The sequence below is a fragment of the Ambystoma mexicanum genome, chromosome 2q, assembly GCF_040938575.1.
Source record: "Ambystoma mexicanum isolate Mex_15411 chromosome 2q, UKY_AmexF1_1, whole genome shotgun sequence".
NCBI classification, from domain to species: Eukaryota; Metazoa; Chordata; class Amphibia; order Caudata; family Ambystomatidae; genus Ambystoma; species Ambystoma mexicanum.
In genome coordinates, this window is record NC_090924.1 from 319055324 (window position 1) to 319076004 (window position 20681).

Below are 20681 nucleotides of genomic sequence, written 5' to 3' on the forward strand. Positions count from 1 at the left end.
AGGAAAGGAGCATGCAAGATGTCAGTATTGGCAATGGTGGCATTGTGGCACAGGCCCGGAGGGAGATTTTCCATAGATTCAAGTGACCCCCCATTTTAAGCTTCTTATTCTGCAATGATCCCAGATAAATCATGAACATTTTTTCAGTTACCTCACTGAAAGGATATTTGTTTATATTATTGTGCTGCAGTCAGTTAGCGAAGTAAGTGGAATAATAATCAGTCCTGGCTCCATCTATCCACCTGCAACCATCTGGTCACAGCATCAGCCCGGATGAATATCTTACTCCTCCTTTTATCCATCTGATCTACACTTCTGTTACATTTGGCCGTTGTATTACTAACAGTGGCAGGCGCATACAATTCGGAAACGCTGCAAGTGCAGCCAGATATTTACATCGCCATATAGGCAGGTGAGAGTGATGCCGCACGCACGATGGGTTGCCTGATTTGGACATAGCTGAGCTGCGCAGCAGGACCTCCCGTGACCCCGCTCCCACCGTCAGCCTGTGTGCCCATCCAGGGAAAGACATTCCTCTCCGCCCCCTGACGGCCTTGCCTTGTGGAAACCTTAAATCAGGGCTCTGGCGTTGCCGGCTGAGCGCACCGAGGCTGTCTAGGATGGGGGTGGGGGACATTGCCCGCAGGACACCAGCAGAGCCGCAGCTGCTGCAGCTGTAGCAGTCGGGATGGAGGCAGAGCTCGGGCAGCAGCGGGCTGGCGTTTGCTGAATCAGGGGAGAAGCTGACCTGACGCGGCGCTGAGGAGAAACCCCTCTGTGTGGAGACGCGGCGACAAAATAGTCCTCTCTATTTTCAAGACGAACCACTGCAACAAAACCAAAAAAGCCAGCGAGGCTGACGTCTGAGTTCGAAATCACACGACATGTATCTTGCTCCTGGTTATGCTAAGATCATGTATTCTCGTGGAAGGCGCATTTGACATCAGTGTGCGGGTATGCACGGCGCTGTAGCCTCACTATAGCGCGTGTGCGTCCTCAGGGGAAGCAGATATTGCGCGCTGGCCTCTGAGGAAGACGCGAACTTGTGAAGTTTGGCCGCCCTCCGTGCTCCTGGGGTACTAGTGTCCGCAGTGGCGGGCTCTGGCTGCTGCGGGATTTCGCGCTTCCGCGTTGCCGGCGAATGAACCTGCGCTGGGGGCCGCGCCGGGACCGGCAGACGCGGTGACCCGCACACCCCAGTGGCCTGGGGTGCCTCCACCTGGACCGACGCCGCCGTCCCGAGCCCTCCCACGCGTGTCCGACAACGCACTCCTCTCCAGGAACCGAGGGCAGTGACCCAGGACACCGGCGGCGGCTGCCTCCATCTCCGCGGCTTTCCTGTCAGGTATGTGACGCTTCAGACTATTCGGAGCCCAGCGCGCGGGCTGCAGCGCCAGAGCTGTAGCCCTGGGCCGGACACGCCGATGCTTGCTCTCTGCCATCCATTTCCGGGGGATGCACAGAGCATGTAAGAAGATAGGCATCTAGACCTGATCTAAAATAAAATCAACACATCTAGAGGCGCCCAGAGAGCATGAGAATGAAATCCATTGACCTGCCGTGACCCGAAAATAAGGTAAACTAGATTAGTGGGATAATGCGCCTGCAGCAGAAATCCGATCACAAACCGCCAGAGGCCATATGTGTTATCCCTCCTGGTTTACTTCGGCTTTTTAGAGCAATGCAATAATTGCCAGTGAGCGTGCCACATATACAGTGCCGTGAAACTGAAATGCCATGGCAGCAAGAGCTATATTTAAAACTCAAAGCACGCTGAGCATCTCCTAGCGGTGCAAATGCCCGCATGTAAGATGCTAGGCTTCTGGAGCAGGGCTAAGACCCTGCGGGCATTTCAAAGATAATTCCTGCCTTGCGCCAATAAACCCCCTTTAATATTGAACATTTCCAAGTGGGACCATCCGCTGGCAGGGATAGCCAAGGACTATGGGGTCCCATTCATTCACAAGTATGGATCGTTTTAGGGGCAGGTGATATGCAAGAAGCACATCCCAGGATGTTGTATCACTTCTGTAACAATTCGGTGAAACATTAGTGTAACACTTCTTTTTAGGGTGCGCTGGTCGGACCGGCGCCATTTATTGAAGCCAGGCATCGACAATGTACTAGAAAGATTGCATTTACCCTAAAAATACAGTAACAGAAGTAAATGCTGTCCATTGCTAATTACTAACAGGTGCAAGTGTTTCTTGTCGCTGAGTAAAGGTGCAAGAAATACACTTTCATTGTTAAATGCTTCCTATGAACGCAGCAGCTTTTAGGCGCTGTGGAGAATGTAGGGTGTGTCTATGGTATTCATAAAAGGTTCAGGGTTAATAGCACTGGAAGCTGAAGTCCTCCACTGCGCTGCATGGTTGTTACACTGCCTGCCCGCGTGTACCGGGCTGCGTATGCGTGTGGGGCAGCACTTACACCAGTGAATAACCATTCAGCCCTTGGACTCTTTAAAGAGACTGACAATGGGCCTCTTTACGAGGTAGGAGGTAGCCATGGTGCTATTTGCGCCATGGCTGCCTCCAATACCGGGTCCGGCACCAGTCTTGTTCACGGGGACTTACTGGTGCATTCCAACCCTGGAGGGACCGATAAGTCCCCATTGAACAAACCATTCCCCATTCCCATTTGAGCCCCCACAGGGCTCAATGGGAATGGGGAGGGCGCTAATAACGGGCTCGTGAATGGCAAGCCCGTTATTAGCGCCCTGGTCCCTTAGCGGGACCCGTAAGGGACGTGTGGTTAGACCACACATTCCTTATGGTTCCGCTAAGGGACCTTGTAATTGGGTGGTAAGGGAGTACCAGCACCGGTCTCCTTACCGGTGCCGGTAGTCCCTTACCATCCAACTCATAATGACCCCCCATATGGAGTGTGAGAGAAACGTTAACTGAACGGTAGAACATGCCTCAAAGGGCAGCTGTCCAATCAAAGTAGCTGCAAAAACCTGTTATTTGTAGCTATCCCAGGTATGAAGTGGCCACGTGATTTAAGTCCCAGCCCCTGCGCACATTTAGTGTTATACATGTCAGTAGTAGCCATTTTTAAAGAGTCAGCGCAGTCCACCTTCTGCTACCAATGTTGCTTGGCAACATCATATTTGTTTCTTAGGGTTTTCCTGGGCTATGAAATGCAGGAAATAGAATTAAGATACATGTACACATTTTTAGAAGTTACGGGCTTCCCATGCCCTCAGTCCTCGCCTCCTTGTCGCCCATGTAAATGCTTATTCCAAGTGTTGTCGAGCATTTGAGTACAGTGAGGGGCTACTTCACAGAAATGGCGAGGGCACTTCAGTGTGGGCCAGATATTACATTTAGGCCTTCCGGTGTAACATGCCCCTAGGCATACACTAACACCTGCAGCGATTGGCTCTTCCGTTCCTATGGATAGGCAGGGGTGTGCGGGCCTAGGTGGCCCCGCAACCACAGGTCATATATAACTACATATGACTTACCAAAGGAGCGAGAGGTGTTACTCCACCTCTGTATAAATGTAACGTGTCACATAAAATGATCTTGATTATGTCAAAATATAAGTCCAAAAAACGAACCACTTTGAGTTTAATTCAGTTCCACAAGATCACAGAGTGTGTCAGTCAGAAAAGGGCACCTGGCCTGACATTGTCTGAAGTCCTATGTGCCCCTTTGACACAAGGGGATCTGAGACACAATGGGCCTCATTAAGAGTTTGGTGACAAATTTGTGGTTAGATTTACTGCCAAATTTGTTCACCATTATCGCCACTCAGTCCCATGGATTTAACATGGATTTATGAGTCGAAGCACGGCAGTGTTCGTTCCCATTTTGGAATCACAGCCACTTTACCACTACCTACCACCACCTTACTGACACTTTACACTGCACCGCCGTACTCATAATGAGACTCAGTAACCCTTGCCTGACCGTGCTGCAGAATTCCAGTGCGCCTAAGTCAGCACAAAGTCCAGTCTTATAAATATTAATAATTCAGGCCTGCACCCCTGGTGTCGGGATTCCCATTACAATGGTGGACTGGGAGGAGTGTTCTGCCTTTGCAGGATGAGTGACAGGATTCTGACTGGCTGCCATTGTTCTTGACACGATACGATGGTAATTAGCTAAACAAAAAAGAGAGACTGCTGCCACATGTTGGTACTTAAACGGTTAATGATTCTAAACCAAACTGTATCAACCAATCATTTAAATATTGACTTAATCAAACCAATGTATATAGATACCAGAAGAAACACACAGACCAACAGACTAATATGCATAAATATTACATTTTTTAGTTTTACTGAGAAAACTTTATTAAGTCAGAAAAATATATGTAACAGAATTTTATAGAACATTGCAAACCAAAATTAAACAACTTCAATGCTGAACAAAATAAACCTAATTCTGTAAATAGAGGTCTGCAGTGTTATCGTATATTGTAATCAACCACACTGCCTCCGAAACGCGACTCCTCCAGGGGTTCAAGTTTGGCCCGTTAGTTGGACTGTACTTCTCACTCAATTTACAATTTACCTTTCTAGTTTTTTTTAATGTGATGTGCTATGTGTTTTTGAATGTCCTGGGTGGGTGTGTGCCTGTGTAGAGAATGCAATGAGTGGATGTAAGAGAAGGTGTGAGTGACTGGTGGGTGAATGAGAAGTGATGTAATGTGTGTTTTTGAATGTTCTCGGTGTGTGTGTGCCTGTGTAGAGAATGCAATGAGTGGATGTAAGAGAAGGTGAGTGGTGAGTGACTGGTGGGTGAATGAGAAGTGATGTGATGTGTGTTTTTGAATGTTCTGGGTGGGTGCCTGTGCAGAGAAAGCAATGAGTGGATGTAAGAGAAGGTGTGAGTGACTGGTGGGTGAATGAGAAGTGATGTGATGTGTGTTTTTGAATGTCCTGGGTGGGTGTGTGCCTGTGTAGAGAATGCAATGAGTGGATGTAAGAGAAGGTGTGAGTGACTGGTGGGTGAATGAGAAGTGATGTAATGTGTGTTTTTGAATGTTCTGGGTGTGTGTGTGCCTGTGTAGAGAATGCAATGAGTGGATGTAAGAGAAGGTGAGTGGTGAGTGACTGGTGGGTGAATGAGAAGTGATGTGATGTGATGTGTGTTTTTGAATGTTCTGGGTGGGTGCCTGTGCAGAGAAAGCAATGAGTGGATGTAAGAGAAGGTGTGAGTGACTGGTGGGTGAATGAGAAGTGATATGATATGTGTTTTTGAATGTTCTCGTGGGTGGGTGTGTGTCACTTTGTAGAGAATGCAATACGTGGATGTTAGAGAAGGTATGAATGAGTGACTGGTGGGTGAATATGTATGAATGTGGTACTGTGTGTTGGAATGTTCTGGGTGGGGTTTGGTGTGTGCCTGTGTGGTGAATGCAAGAGGGGATGTATGGGTGAGTGACTGATGGGTGAAAGGGGATGCATTTGTGTGTGTAAGTCCCTGGAAGACTGAGGATCGCTGGAGGATTTTTTGCCACATCCTTTAATTGACTTTGCATGTTTTACTGGTATTTCAGGCAGAGCCAAGCTCATGTGTGCCATTACCTGGCTAGACTGGCATTTTGGTGCAATCAATCTAGCCATTGCTTACTGTGGCATGACATGTATTACTCAGCATTTTTTTAATAGCAAGAATGATAACTAGTGTTACCTCGCTAGACTGATGTTTTGGTGTAGCGGCCTGTATATTTTTTACTGTAGCATGACATTTTATTAACTGAGCATCTATGATGCATCAAGCATGATATGTGTTCTTATGGGTCTAGACTGCCTTACATTGGAACCAGTTTGGACAGATTTTCATATTGTGACATGTCACTTTTAATGGCTAAACCAACAGGAGTATAATCTTACATAGGAGTACTGGCATATATTGGCAGAGCCAGTTTTGTGTCCAGTGCCAGTAATGATACTATAAAAAACATCTTAAAACGAACATGAGTTTGGTCTTATATGGGAATATTAGCATATGTTGGTCGAGCCCGCATGGAAATGTATGGGCACAGCCAGCATGAAAATGTTTTTATACTGGCCTACATCACACAGACCAGCATGATAATGCATTTGGAAATGCCCTGTGCCCTTTTGGTGATTTGCATCTATTGTACTTTTTTCATGATTTACCCTACACCCAACAAAACCGATTGTTGGCCTTTTTCCCCAAATTGGTGGACTTTTATCCACATTTTCGGAGAAAGTGTGCTGTGTAATGCACCATTTTAACCCATTATTCAAAACATTTTATCAGGCGAGGGAGAAGAATCCAGCTGATTCCGCCAAACCCATTGTGGTTAGTTTGGGCTCCCTCGCTATGCTCCGTCGCAATCACATACTTGCAGTAAATATTTACACCCTGCCAAAAAAACAACTCACCAACCACCACAGGTTGCTGGTAAATTTGTTGACCAGGCACCACCCCCTTCTTTCTATTTTACTTTAAACATTTAAGCTTTGATTAAAAAACATATTTATTTATTTGATTTGCAGTATTGCATGCCCCTGCAGTGGCATAATCATCATGGACATTGCGCACACCTGGTGGTCCAGGTCGGTCCGGGGTGTGACGTGCCCTGTTCTTTGTTAAGGACTTGGGGAGGGGGGCACAGCATGGCGCGCAGAGGAGCTGCCAAATCTTGTGCTACGCCATTGGGCATCACTGGGTCTGACAAAGGGGTACTGTGCAGTGAGTCCCTGGGTGAGAAGCAATTTGTGGGTGTTCTCAATTTAAAATAACTGAGTGGTGCCATGGATTTATGTGTCGAGCAATGATACTACATTAAATTGTGTTTTTCTTTTAAGTCCTCTGGCACCCAGTGTTACGCTTAGATAAAAGCTATGGGGGGTCTTGGGATTATTGAAAGAAACCTTCCCAGGTAGTATACCCCAGAAAAGATATGATTATCGGGTGCACTCCCCTGTGTGCACGCAGACCAGTCTAATAGGTTTCTTCTACCAGAGTGGTAGCTGACTCAAAGATACATTTATAACCAAGGAATTTTGGTGATACTGAATCCTGGTCAATGATTTCATTTTCAGGCCTTGCTCGTGCAGCATTTTTCTCCAGGTTAAACAGCAGCGCACGCCTCCCCAGGTCAGTGCTGTTTTGGCTTGTTTAACACAGCAACGCCACAGATAACGCGTACTTCTGTGTCCATTGATCCATAGATGTTTCATACACTAGCTGTAGCCTGCGTTAGAGATTGCATTATGTATATTTTACATATAGACCCCACATTGAATATGGAAAAAGACATTCCCCAAAGGTGTAATCATGGACAGATCATGCCTCCCTCTGTGCCTTGGTTCTTATACCTGGCTGAAATAAGAGCGCCTGGAAACACAGGTGCCAGAACCATCTGAAAAATTGAAAGGTAATTTGCCATCACTTCTGGTGATGTCACTTGGGTGCAGGGTCAAATGAGATCACTTCATCTGATGTCAACAGGGACTCAAGAGTCACGTGATGTCACTTCTGCTACCCATGGCATTTTGGTGAGATGAGGTCCCTGACGCACGAATGACCCATCATCAAAAAACTCCACTGGCCAAAGTTAGAATCCAGAAAACATTTCACAACCACCAAAGCATCACGTGATCTTACCTGATCTGTTTGAGGCATTGGACACAGTAGATCAGGGGTCACCAAGTCTGGTCTTTGATAGCCCCAGCAACACCAGGTTTGTAAGATTACTGCTTCCTTTGTAAATAACCCCACTTAGATCAAAGGGTATCACTACATATTATCCCCACCAAAAATATCACCATATATATGGTAGTCAGGAACGGCCATAGGTGATATTTTTGGGGTGATAATGTTGGGGGTTTTTGGGAGCGGGGGCGGCAGGGATGTCCCCTGCACCTTTAAAATTAATGTGAGGTTTGTGGGGGTGTCCCCCGCAGGTTCCATACCTTAATTGCATAAAATTGGCGATATTTTTGTATGGCAATATTTTTGCAGGGATATTAACACCTGGAACCGATCAAAGTAGATAAGGGGCCTCATTACGACCCAGGCGGTAAGGGGTTTACGGCAGCGTTAACAGCGCCGACCCTTACCGCCTGATTACGAGGTCCCCTAGCGCCATGGTGCTTTTAACACCTGCTTTTAGCAGGTATTAAAATCCATGGCGCTAAGGGACCATGGAGTTAATTACGCCACCGTAATTTACGGTGGCGTAATTAACGCCTTCCCCACTCCCATTATGCCCTATGGGGCAAAAATGGGAATGGGGAAGGGTAAATGGGGATTGGGGACTTACCGCCCTGCCAAGGTCGGAATGGGGCGTTAAGTCCGCCAACCACCATGGCGTAAACATAGTTTACGCCATGGTGGTAAAGTCACAGCCCAGGCGGTAACTTACCGCCTGGGTCGTAATGAGGCCCAAGAGGTTTGTGTGAATATCCTGAAACATAGTGTGGATTTGACTCCCAAGGATGGAGCTTTGATATCCCTGTTGTCAGAAGTAGAAATGAGGGGGAACTATCAGGAACCGAGCTCAGCTCCTTTTAATTTTTTTAAAAACTGTAAACAGTTCCCCTACTTTTTACAACCATTTATTTCATTCTGAGACTGTTTATTTTTAAGTTAAAGCATACCTCTTCTCTGTGGAGAATCACAGACTTTTCTCTCTGCCAGACAACAGGAGAAAATAATGTCTGTGTTGGGACCCAGGCTTTGGAATAAACCAACAAATCCTGTTGGTGACAGCGCACGTTTTTGTAGTGTCAGGCACCTGTTGAGGGGGCACCCGTTCAGGTAGAGGTTAGGTATGGCTTCCAGCGGCGTCAAAATCAGTAAATGTTCCAAATGACCGACTGACATTTGGCTGTGAACCCGGCCTCCTTCACACGTGTTGCACTAGGCTCCCTCATTGTGGCATGGCTTTATGAGGACATTAAGGCAAATCATACACCAGATCCTTCCAAAGTACCACACTTAGCTGTCAGGCTCTTGATTAACTGAGGCCTTGATCATTGCAATGCACTGTATTGGGGGAGGGGTAGCGGATTTTGCAATTGTCTCACTAGGAAAATATTGCATAACTTCACTCCAAACATTAGGATGATACAAAAACACCAGGTAGACAAAGAAAAGTCATAACTGGCAGCTTTTTGGAACCAAGGTCGCATTTACGAGACATAGTTTTAAACCCGAACGACCAGCCCTAGGTGGGTTTCAGTGTGGGAAATCTGGCGGTGTACCCCAAAATCAGGTGATTCCACAAAGTGAATATTTTTAGTGGCTGTTATGAAACTTCCTCTGGTTGACGATGCCAGCACCATATCCTACATGGAATTCCCAGAATGATATGCTTGTTCAATAAGTGTTCACTGGGCGGTGCTTCTTAGTAGGAGTGTAAGGTATCCCATCGGTGCCTAGAAGCAGTTTATATGTGTAATGTTGTTATATGAATGTAAACTGGGCCGGGAGCTCAGGGGCAGGTTCATCCACGTTTGTCTAGGGCGCAAGACAATGCAGAGTAACACAGGATCGAATCCAGTATTGGACACGTTATAAATGCGTTCTTGATCATTGAAGTAGACTCCAAGTGGCCACACACCAATTCCTTAATGAACAAAAGTATGGTATTCACTCCTATTCAACATCTTCATTCAGTGCAACGGTGTGAACCCGCAGTTACAGGAAAACCACAACAAGAGGAAAGCACTTATTGGTATTGACTGCAGGAATATGCAATTCCTCCCAAACATCTCACAGGGACCCACAAAGTCTGCTTGACCTTCAGAAAGACATACAATTTGCTTTTTCTTTTTTTTTTAAACAAGTTCTTCCTTAGGGCTTCCCATTTGTAGAATAGAAACGCTCCTCTCACTGTCTGCCTCATGGGATATATTTGGGCTCGTTTTCAAACTACTCCCCTGTGTTATTCGGGTGACCACCTAGGGCGATGCTGTTGTTGTCTGCGTACCTATCCTCAGAGGCATAGACAGGGTACGTAGGACCTGAGCAGGCAAGTCACACACAAAATCTGTAAATGCCCACTCAGCTGCGCTGAGTGGGCATTTACAGATGTTAGTGTCACTGCAGCAGGCCCATCTAAATTAGTTAGACAATCCTGGCTACGCCTCTGCCTATCCTCTCTAACTATACATCCTGTCCACAAGTGCTGATCGATTGCTGCTACCGTTCACCCACGGATGCTTCTTTGCTGATGGAACACCTGCTGCCTTCCTATGGGCTTCCCAGCGGTCCCTCAAACAATGCATGTGACACCCTTTGATGGTAAAGCAGTTTTTAGCCTCTCAGTTTGCCTCTGGTTCTACCATCTATCTAATAGAGAACAATTAACAACAAGTGCTCTGTTGTTGTCATCCTGCACTCTAATTGAGTAAAATACTCTTTCCTGAGACCGTCTGAATTATTTATTGACAGTTATGCATTTCTTCAATACCAATGTTAGTCAAAAAGACAACACATTTATATTTCCATTCCTTCACCATGTTTAATTGCCTACAGACGCATTTAATAATACATTCATACATATATACGACCGAAAAACGTGTTTTGTTTATCGTAGCTACATGATTATACATATAACATTTTTCTGATATCAATTCTTCATTTTTTAAATTTCGAAATGACAGTGGTTAAAATATTCTTCTGAATGACTCTGCTTCTTCTAAAATATCAGACCATTACTATCTTGCTTAATACGCTTCAAATGTTCGTATATTCTTTGTCAGGGGAATAGGGATGTCATTTCACTAAAATTCCAGGGGTAGCGGAAGTGGCATCACATGACCCTTGACCTATGATGACATCACAGTAAGTGATGTCATTTGACCCCACCCCAAAGTGACGTCACAGGAAGCAATAGAAAACAACTGTTTACCCCTTGATAAAACAGGAAGTTGCATGCATAGCATTGTTTCTAAGTACACTATGAAAAACATGGTTACAATATCACTATAACGTGATAAAAGTTTGTAAAAACTAAATATTACAATAAAAAAAAATCACTATAACGTGATATTCATTTCATACAAGAATGAATCACCATATGTATCGGCAGAAAAAAACATGCTATAACTGCAACTTGCGAAAAGCAAAATACATAGTCCGAAATGGATGCTTATTCTACTCTAAATGCTTTTTGGAGGATTTTGTCTGCATTGTGAATTAGAGGTGTTTAAGAGCAAACTAAATCAGTGACGCACCCCTTGAAGTGTGCCTGAAAAAAAACCTTTAATTATTGTTTAGAATTCCAGAAAGAAACATTATTTGTCATTCCTATTCTTTCTTATTTAGGGTCACTACTCAAAGTGTTACACTTGTGAACCCCCTTAAGAAGCATGAACAAGAACACCAGCCAATCTAGAAAGAAAGAGGCACATGGCATTGGCCACAGCACAGGAGTTTCAATTTGTAAAAACAAAAATATATGTATATATATTTTTTAGGGGTAGCAAGGGAGACCACAGAGGTAGCAAGGGAGACCCCAGGGATCGCACACAGGGATAGCAAGGGAGCCCTCAGGGGTCGCAAGTGCGACCCTTGGCAACCCCTAAATGACATCCCTGCAGGGGAGCAGCCCTGTAAATTAATCCTACAACCAATAACACATTTTTTAAATAACTTAATTTAAGTTAAATCGACAAATAAATATGATATGAAAAATCCTCCTCTACTAACCTGATGAGATGTAATCATATTCCCTCACTGGTACTGTCACAACTGTCACAGTAAACCTCTGTTTCTTCTGACCCACTACCCTCCTCCTACTCGTCACCTGTGGAACTGGAGTCCGTGTTGTACCCAACTGGCTCTCGGTATTGGCGTGAAGATGATGTCTGAAGCCTATCTCCATAGGAAGCCACAGTGCCACCTGTAAGCTGTAGCCCCCTGTGGCCCCTCCACCGAAACCGGTGAAAAATGAGGGGAAAAAGCCTTAGGCTAAAAAAAAACCTCTGTCCGTTGGGTCCGGGATCTTGGGAGCTGGAGTAAATGGAGTGGTTACAGGAACGTTTGCGGAGCAGGTTGTGGAAAGCTGAGTAGAATCCAGTTCACCGCACGGACAGGAAAACATGGGATCCAGCAGGCAAGGAAAAAGCACAATATCGACAAAGCATGTCAAAGAAGTAGAAGCGGTAGGCAGAACTAAATCAATAAGCGTAGACGAAAGGAAGGGGGTTGAGAAAGAAAGGAAAGGAGGAGCGGAGGAAAACCGGAAGATGAAAACAAGAAAGAGAAAGTAAGTAGGACGGAAATGAAACGGGAAGGCAGAAGCGAAAGTCAGCCGGAAAAAAAGCACTGGAGAGAGAAAGAGAGAGTCTACCATCCGCAGAGCAGTGCGGAGCGGAAGTAGAGCACCGGGGTGCAAAATTTGGAGATGAGCGCTAAAACAAAACACAGGAGTGCGATAAAGCGAAACTCCGATGTTGCAACGCACGGGTTGCTGGGAGGACAGGGAATAAGTGCCTCCCAGCAAGCCGCATGCCAAATGTGGAACAGAGAAAGACTAAGCCGCCACCTCACTTAGGAGAAAAACGTGGTGGAACATTCAATGGCCGCCCCACCGAAATCAGTGCCACTGTTTCCAGGACCCGGCACGCATGACAGTACGCCCCCGTTTTATGCCAACTCCCCCAGTCTTCCCCGGATGATACCTATGAAACCTGGCTAGCAAAGCAGGAGCATGTACATGGGATGAGGGTTCCCACGAATCTTCAGATCTGGGATACCCTTTCCAACCAATTAGGTATTCCAGTCTACCTTTGTGATATCTGGAGTCATAGATGTGAGACACCTCATACTCCTCCTTAGCGTCCGCTTGGAAGTGGTTGTAATTGGGTGTGAAGCGCCCATGTGAATGAGAAAGAAAAGGTTTGAGTAAAGAGGAATGAAAGACAGGGTGTATTAGTCTAAGATTATGCAATAACCTAAGTTTATAGGCCACCGGATTAATTGTAGAGATTATATGGAAAGGCCCCAAGAAACAAGGTGACAGTTTAGATGGGCGAGCCCATCTAGGTAGAAATTTGGTTGAGAGCCAAACTTTGGAACCTATGGTCCAATCAGGTCCTTTCTGGCGATGTGTGTTTGCCTGTCTTTTGTACGTTTGAGAGGTAGTCACCAGGCTTGCACTGGCTGCTAGATGCGCTTCTTTGATTCTGTCGATAATGGCCTCTATAGCAGGCAAATTCGTTGGTCTTCTTGCCACCGGGTTGATGTTCCTTGGATGCACTCCATAGGTACAATAGAATGGGGACATGTTAATGGCGGAGTGTTTAGCGTTGTTATAAGCAAATTCGACTGTAGGGAGTAACTGCATCCAGTTATCTTGTTGCTGGTTGCAGTAGCAGCGAAGATACTGCTCCAAGGTGGCATTAACCCTCTCAGTCTGCTCGTTGGACTGGGGATGAAATTCCAACGAGGGGGCTCTTTCAATACCTAGTTGTTGACAAACAGCCTTCCAAAACTGAGAGGTGTATTGCATTCCTCTATCTGAAATGATCTTATCCGGTAAGCCATGGAGCCGGAAAATATCCCAGAGGAAGACTCTGGCCATCTCTTCCGCTGATGGAATCTTGGGTAAGGGAGAAAAGTGTGCCATCTTGGTGTACGTGCCTATAGTGACCATGATACAGGTGCAAGAATGTGAAGGTGGCAATTCCACTATGAAATCTGTTGTGATAGTACCCCATGGACGAGTCGAGGGGGGGAGAGCTTGTTCCAAATGCCCAATGGGTTTGCTAGATTGATACTTACTATTGGAACATATAGCACATTCTTTGTCATAAGCGGACACTTCCTTTCTGAAGTTGGGCCTATAGTATGAACGCTGGATGAGATCCAATGTTCCCGCCACTCCTCGATGACCAGACGCTGGGTGATCAGGACACCAGTGTAACACCTTCTTTCGAAGGTTACCCCCAGGGATGTAAAGAAGACCACCCTTAAACCAGAATCCGTCTTCTTCCTTAATACCATCAGGCAAGGACCGTTGATCTTTGCGTTCTTGAGCGGTGGCTTGTTTTATCTGCTGTAGGAAGGTCTCTACTGAAGCAACAACTAGCTTCTTAGGGAACATGCGTTCTGGAACAAATTCAGGAGAATTTCCTGAGGCTTCTTTTCTGTATAGGGCGTCAGCCAACTCATTCAAACTACCAGGGTAGTAGGTAATATGGAAATCATATTGCGCAATAAAATGAGCCCATCTTGCCTGGCGAGAACTGATACACTCCATTGTCTCCAACACCTTGAGATTGTGATGGTCAGTGCGTATTGTAAAGGGTTGAATACTTCCCTGAAGTAAGTGTCGCCACTCTTTGCATGCTTGCTTCATGGCAAGCAGCTCTTTTTCCAAAACTGAATAATTTCTTTGAATGGAATTAAGAGTCTTGGAGAGGAAGGCAATCGGGTGTTGAACCCCATTCTCCTTCTGGAGTTGTACAGCTTCAATGGCTGCTGCTGATGCGTCAGTCTCTATGATAAAAGGCTTAGTTTGATCCGGTTGTTTGAGAATAGGCGCAGAGCAAAATAATGTCTTAAAATGCTGAAAACTTCTTTCTGCTTCTTCTGTCCATTTGAATGGACCTGAGGTCTTTTTTAAGAGAGAGGTAATGGGTAGCACCTTTTCTGAGAAATTGGGGATGAATCTGCGATAAACATTTGCTAATCCCAAGAACCTTTGGATTTTTTTAACGGACCTAGGCAAATTCCAGTCAAGAATAGCAGCGATCTTCCTCTTGTCCATGGCGATTCCTTCTTCGGAAAGAACAAACCCTAGGTACTGTACAGAAGTGACCCCAAATAAGCATTTTTCCAGTTTAGCTAATAGATGGTTTGACTGGAGACGTTTGAGAACTTCCAAAACATGTTGAGCATGCTGAAATGGGTCCTTGTAGAATATCAAAATATCGTCCAGATATATGATCATTGTAATAAACATCAGATTGGAAAATACTCGGTCCATGAACCTCTGGAAGACGGCCGGTGCATTAACCAGGCCAAAAGGCATCACTCGATATTCATATAAGCCAAATGGGGTGCGGAAAGCCGTCTTCCATTCGTCTCCCTGGCGTATTCATAGTAAATGATAAGCACTACGAAGATCCAGTTTGGTGAATCTCTTGGCTCCCTGTACAGCCTCCAATATATCAGTGATAAGTGGCATTGGGTACCTATCTTGAACCGTAACCCGATTAAGGCCATGGAAGTTGATACATGGTCTTAGTTCTGCTCAGTCCTGTTTGGGTATAAAAAACAAGGAAGCCCCAGCGGGGGACTTGGAAGGTTGGATAAAACCATTTTGTAGGTTGTTGTCTAAATATGATCTGAGTGCCTTCTTTTCTGTTTGAGATAGGGAGAGCATGCGTCCGAAGGGTACTAAGGCATCCGGAATGATGTCTATAGCGCAGTCTTCAGGCCTATGAGGAGGAAGTTCCAGAGATGCCTGATCGGAGAATACTTGTTCGAATTGGGAGTATTCCAAGGGTAAGGAATGTATTCCTACAGTGTCACTCTGGGGTGTGTTAGTGGCCTGTACCTTGGCTATATTGGGCTGAGACAAACAATGTTCTTTGCAATACCCAGAAAAGAAAGCCAACTGATTCCGAGACCAGTCAATGTGTGGGTTATGTTTATGGAGCCACGTAAAGCCCAGAATGATGGGAAAATGAGCTGCACAGATAATGTCAAATGAGATGAACTCGGTATGTTGAAACATTTTAAGCTGTAGAGCGTCGGTCATATGTGTAATGGGTCCTGAAGATAAAGGGGAACCATCAACTCCTTCTACCTTCTGGTCTTCAAGTTATTCAACCCTTGGGATGCCCATCTGAGTGGCCCAATGTATATCAACAAAGTTCCCAGCGGCTCCACAGTCCAGTAACGCCAATGCTTCTATCCATTCTAGCTTGCCCTGCACTTGTACAGTTATCACCAGTAGGCGAGAATCTTCTGTTTCTGTCTGAGCAGGAGGAGAGACAGATAACGAAACATAGGGACTGGAGGTAGATGTAGCCCCTCAGATACTTGTCCCTTTTAGCTCCGAGGTTTGTCGTTTCCCGACCTGCAAAACGATAGCTCCTCACAGTTTTGAATAGAGTGAATCTCTCAAGCACAATAAGCACATAAGCCCTTTTCTCTGTGGCGTCTTCTCTCTTCAGCTGTAAGTGGTCCTCTAGCCATTCTTATCTGCATAGGTTCTTCATGGTGCACAGGTAAGGAGGGTGTCGGGGCGTAGGGCATAGGTCCGAAGGAAGGTCTGCCTCTGAGCCTTCTGTGTTTGCTTCTTCTTTCCATGATGCAGTGTTCAATTTGAAGAACTGAAGACAACAATTAGGCAAAGGAGGAAGGTCTAGGTTTTCTTGCCAACTCATCTTTGATTTCTCCTTTAAGACCTCGCCTGAAGATTGCATATTGGGCCTGTTCAGGCCAACCCGCCTGTGATGCCAAGGTCTTAAACACAGAGATATATGACAACACATCCATAGAACCTCGATGAGCGTCTAACAAATCTTCACAAGCGGAAAATGTTGTTTCTGGTCTTTCGAATGTTTGGCTGATGAGAGTCTGAAAACCTTCATAATCTTGTAGAATATGATTTTCTCCAATAACCAGGGGAGTTTCCCATGTCAAGGCGTTGCCTGTCATATTGGAAATGAGAAACCCCACTTCGGCTTGGTTTGTGGCATAAAGAGTGAGTCTGAAAGTAAAGTAAACTTTACATGCGTCCAGGAATTCTCTCACCTTCTTGGAGGTCCCGTCAAATTTACCCGATGATAAGGGCATCAGGGGCAATTCAGGTGTAGGCTGGGTCTCTCGAAGAGTAACCATTTGTTTAAGCACTATGTTTTCTGTCTTTAGAGTTTGGACTTCCTGAGAAATTTGCTGAAGAACCTAATTTTCGTTCTTGAAAGTCTGTACCTCCTGCGAGAGTGTATGTACTGCTCCCAAGAGCTCTTGGACCTGTTCTTGAGTTGCCATAGCTTGTGGACGCTGCAAACTGTCACAAGTGTCACAATAAATCTTTATTTCTTCTGACCCACCACCCTCCTCCGACTCCTCACCTGTGGAACTGGAATCCGTGTTGTACCCAACTGGCTCTCGTATTGGCTTGAAGATGATGTCTGAAGCCTATCTTGATAGGAAGCCACAGTTGCCACCTGTAAGCTGTAGCCCCCTGAGGAACCTCCACCGAAACAGGTGAAAAATCAGGGGGAAAAGCCTTAGGCTAAAAAAAAACCTCTGTCCGTTGGGTCCGGGATCTTGGGATCATGGATGGAAGAGCTGGAGTAAATGGAGTGGTTCCAGGAATGTTTGCGGAGCAGGTTGTGGAAAGCTGAGTAGAATCCGGTTCACCGCACAGACAGGAAAACGTGAAATCCGGCAGGTAAGGAAATATCCACAAAGCACTTCAAAGAAGTGGAAGCGGTAGGCAGAACTAAATCAATAACCATAGACGAAAGGAAGGGGGTTGAGAAAGAAAGGAAAGGAGGAGCGGAGGAAAACCGTAAGAGGAAAACAAGAAAGAAAAAGTAAGGACGACGGAAATCAAAAGGGAAGGCAGAAGCGAAAGTCAGCCAAACAAAAAGCACTGGAGAGCGAAGGAGAGAGAAAGAGCGAGAGTCTACCGTCCGCAGAGCAGTGCGGAGTGGAAGAAGAGCACCGGGGTGCAAAATTTGGAGATGAGTGCTGAAACAAAACACAGGAGTGTGATAAAAGCGAAACTCTGACGTTGCAATGCGCTGGTTGCTGGGAGGACAGGGAATAAGTGCCTCCCAGCAAGCCGCACGCCGAACGTGGAACAGAGAAAGACTAGACCACCACCTCACTTAGGAGAAAAACGTGGTGGAACATTCAATGGCCGCCCCACCAAAATCGGTGCCACTGTTTCCAGGACCCGGCACACATGACAGGTACAGACACCTTATGGACACAAAATATTTACATTCATAAATATACATCAATTCACCATAAGTACACCTCTACATATACAGACACAAAGATGATACAAAATGCATTACTCACCAGAAGTTGTTTTAAATAACAAGTGTCAAGTCCTCACATTCCTTAATGCTGTGTTATGGACCGCTCCATTTGATAACCTACAACAATGTTAATTCTCTTTTTTATCAAGATAATCATTGCTCTTGAGTCATCACATATCTCAAAAACAAAGTTAACAAACTCTAGATTATAACCTTATTTGGAGCTCTTGCACCAGTAATATCATTTCACCTGTTGACTATGCTGGTAAAAACTGAGTGCAGAACACCAAGGTTTTTAAATAGAGCACAGAAGAGTGCATAAAGCTCATTACTGCATCTACATGTAATAAGACAAAGAAAGGACTTGCATTCTGATGTGTTGTAACACACTGCATAGCATAAGCACCATACTGGAATATGTGTATCATTGTATATTCAGAACCACATCAATATTTACTGCAGAATTTACATATTTTCTGGAATACAGTCATATAGTTAGTATAGTTTTGAAATGTATAGAAAGGAAACACTACATTCTCAACTGCATTCCCATTTAGATACATTAGGATCCCTTTTACATCAGATTTTAATGTAATGCCAACCACCATGTCCACACAATAATCATATGAACCAATTACGGTATATTAAAGGTCACAAAATCTCCCAACAGATTTTCTGATCCCTCCACTAAATATAAAATCATCACAATGAATAAATAACTCTTGAATATGTTTGACATAATATGCAAAGTCAAATACGTTGCAATGTGTTTAACGTAAATAAATCAATACTCTGCGCGATTATTCATTAAATAATTCATCATATAACTCCAGACGACACATCTTTGCATAAAGACAGTTAAATAAATCATAGATGTTAAAAAAATACCTATTTGTAGGACAGTATAGGCTTCCTCACAAACTCCCTAATTTATGATAATCAGTATTAGAATAGATTCTATAATAACAAAATTCATCTAAAACGAGATCAATCATATTACAAATTCATACGTCTGGGGCTAAAGAATCACATTTTTTTAACCAATGTAGTTCTTTTCTATCCAACATTTGTTTGATGTTGCCGCTTCTATCAGACATTTATTTGATGTTGCCGCCTCTTAATGGTAATTCAAGACAATCCAATATAAATCTAATCTGTGAAATATCATGTCTATTCTCTATAAAATGTACTGATACTGGGGATTTTCTTATTTTTTGTACCAATATTTGAGTTATGTTCGTCCCGTCGAACCTTAGCTTTCATGATTGTCATTCCTGCATGTTAAATAACACGTGGGCACTTTAATCCTCAAATAACATTACTCCTGTCACAAGTAGGTATATGTTTCAACCAAATATTTTAACCTGTGTATGGATGTTGGATACAATTTCCTTTCCCAACATTATTTAAATTTTGACAATTTTGGGCCTCATATTGTGCCTTTACTTTCCTGTTGACTATCCCTTTCAGTGTGATGAACAACCCATGAAAAAATATCTAGAGGGATTGACTTTTTCTGTAAGCAAAGTTCAGTACATTTTGTGATAACGTACTTAAATATGCATCCATTTCAGGAAGTTTCCAATTTCATGGAATACTTTTACATATGTGTTTACTCTGTTCAGAGTATGTTGTTATGTATGCCATTTCTGGTGCTGATTTTTGTTGTTCTTTAGTTAATAGCATTGCTTGTGGTATATCTTTCACTTTATCTAGTGAACACATCAGTTTAGTGTCTATAGTTTATTTGCCAAATTGTATTTTTGAGTTGCTGATTTTTAGAGTTAAGTTCTACCTTTTCTAATTCTTTATTTTAATTTTAGTAATTAGAACAGGACTGAACAATAAATCACAAAGTATCATAACACAGCATAAAGGATATAAACATGTAGGAATAGAAAAAGAAAGAAAAAGAAAAAAATTAAATATACAATTTAACGATGAACTAGTACCTACTCAAAAAAGCTCTGCAGACCTTCGTATATAAACTCAATTTTCCCATTTTTCTGTATATAAATTTCTCAATATTCGCTAAGCAGTTCATTTCTGTAATCCAATCCTCCAATTTTGGTGAGACACACGATTTCCAGCTCCTCAAAATCATTTTTTTGCAAATAGAAGCACCTCTGAACAAAAATTTCTTTTCCGATAGTGAAAGGTCGTCAAGTAAATCATCGCAGCCTAGCACCATAGTCTTAAAATCCAAGTCAACATTTTGGTTCAGAACCCCGAGACAAATAATACAAACCTCATGCCAAAAACCACGAACCCTCACACAGTCCCACAGCAAATGTTCCATACTGCCTTTCTCACTCCAGCAACACCAACAAACACCAGAATCAGATAAACCTCTATTTTTAAACCTTTCCGGGCTCCAAAAAACTCTATTGAGAATTTTAGTTTGTCTCGAACGTTCAGTCAAACTTATCGAACAAATCTTCACATTCGCACACATCACAAGCCACAGGTCAGAAGTGATTTCACAACCCACTCTTCTGCTCCATTCATTAAGTAATTCAGTATTCTCCTTATAATGCGATACAATTCGATGATAAACCCTACTCGCAAGTGACTGAACGCCAGTAGTGAAAAGTTCAACATTCGCATCCCCGTCACAATGCACTTCACCAATACAACTCTTCAATTTCCTGAAGTCCGAGATAGAAAAATTCTCAACAGTAAAAGTAGCACTTAACTCAGCAAAGTCAATCCATTTTCCATCTTTAAAAAC

General features: G+C 44.1%; 1 protein-coding gene across 2 annotated transcripts in view; it reads left to right on the forward strand.

The window, feature by feature from the left end:
• Positions 1-338: 338 nt before the first annotated feature.
• The window catches only part of LOC138569372 (testis-expressed protein 2-like), a 436050-nt gene continuing 415707 nt past the window's right edge, over positions 339-20681 (forward strand). Inside the window, exon 1 of one of the 2 annotated variants that reach the window (XM_069647296.1) lies at positions 339-1345. The gene's annotated coding sequence lies outside the window, so the exon portion shown is untranslated. Of the gene's footprint in view, positions 1346-1368; positions 1577-20681 lie in introns of those variants that run through there. The other variant, XM_069647297.1, reaches the window with a different exon arrangement.